The sequence below is a fragment of the Elephas maximus genome, chromosome 1 (assembly GCF_024166365.1).
Source record: "Elephas maximus indicus isolate mEleMax1 chromosome 1, mEleMax1 primary haplotype, whole genome shotgun sequence".
Classification (NCBI taxonomy): Eukaryota; Metazoa; Chordata; class Mammalia; order Proboscidea; family Elephantidae; genus Elephas; species Elephas maximus.
The window spans coordinates 83834110-83835404 of record NC_064819.1 but is presented as its reverse complement, the minus strand read 5'-3'; the positions used below and the strand labels follow the sequence as shown (position 1 = coordinate 83835404).

The following is a 1295-nucleotide window of genomic DNA, read 5'->3' as shown; positions in this document are numbered from 1 at the left end:
AGGGAGGGGTAGAGGACTTTTGAAATTAGAAGATTAAATATCCTCGATACAATGCTATTCAAAATACATATTCATTTTGGGTAACTGGTGGCCATTTGAGTTTTGTGAGCAATTGGTCCGTTTCAACTAAGTTGTCAAATTTATGTGTGTAGCATAAATTAGACTATTTCCTTATTATTCATTTGTTGTCTGCAGAGCCTGTATTGATATCCCTTGTTTCATTCCTGATTCTGACACTTTGTGTTTTCCTTCCTTTTTTTTTTTTTGGTTTGTTTGTTTTTGTCAATCTAGAGGTTTGTTAATTTTATTCCTCTTTTCGAAGAACCTACTTATTTTTTCACTGCTTTTCTCCATTTTGTTTACTTTCAATTTATTTCTGCTCTTATTTTTAGGATTTCTTTACTTCTACTTGATTTGAGTTTACTTTGCTCTTCTCTCTCTTTTTTTTAGGTTCTTCAAGTGAGAGTTAAGGCTAATCTCCTCTGGAACTGAAACACTGTGGCCGCTGGTAGAGTCGGTCGCTCGAATGTGGATATTCTACTTAATGTTGGTGTTAAGTGCCTCCGCGTTTCTTCATCGCTGTAGTTTGGGTTGTCCAAGATCGTCTAATCACGCATCCACCACTGACTGCTTTGTTAAGATCCTAAGAAAGAGCCATTTTAACCCACTGCGATTCAGTCAATTCCGACTCCTAACGTCCCTACGGGACAGAGCAGAACTGCGCTATAGGGTTTCCAAAGAGAGGCTGGTGGACTCAAACTGTTAATCCTGTGGTTAGCAGCTGAGTTCTTAATCACTGTCCGCGAAACCAAAAAACCAAACCCATTGCCGTCGAGTCGCTTCGGACTCATAGTGACTCTACTGGACAGAGTAGAACTGCCACTTAGGGCTTCCAAGGAACACCTGGTAGATTTGAACTGCTGATCATTTGGTTAGCAGCCTTGGCTCTTAAGCCCTAGACCGCCAGGGTTTCCAATAATGAATGGAAGCAAACAGGGGCTCGTCCGGGGTTTGAACCCGGGACCTCTCACACCCAAAGCGAGAATCATACCACTAGACCAACGAGCCAACACCCTAGGTTATCGTAACGGGCCCGAGAAAGAGCTTTAATTTAAGGTTTCCTCCAGTCTGACTGAGCAGGTAGGACTGCTTAGATGATTCAAAGAACTAAAAAATTTTCGTTGGGCCATTTAGTTTTCTCCTTTTTCTCCGTCCTTGTTTTTCTACCCTGATATTCCATGATAAAAAAATGATATGCTACCTAAAACCCAGTATTTATCTACTAGTTGTTCTGG

The 1295-nt window shown here is 41.0% G+C and overlaps 1 non-coding gene across 1 annotated transcript; it reads right to left on the bottom strand.

The window, feature by feature from the left end:
- Positions 1-996: 996 nt before the first annotated feature.
- TRNAP-UGG (transfer RNA proline (anticodon UGG)) lies at positions 997-1068 on the bottom strand. The gene has a single exon. It is a non-coding gene; the product is annotated as a tRNA-Pro (tRNA).
- Between the last annotated feature and the right edge of the window lie 227 nt (positions 1069-1295).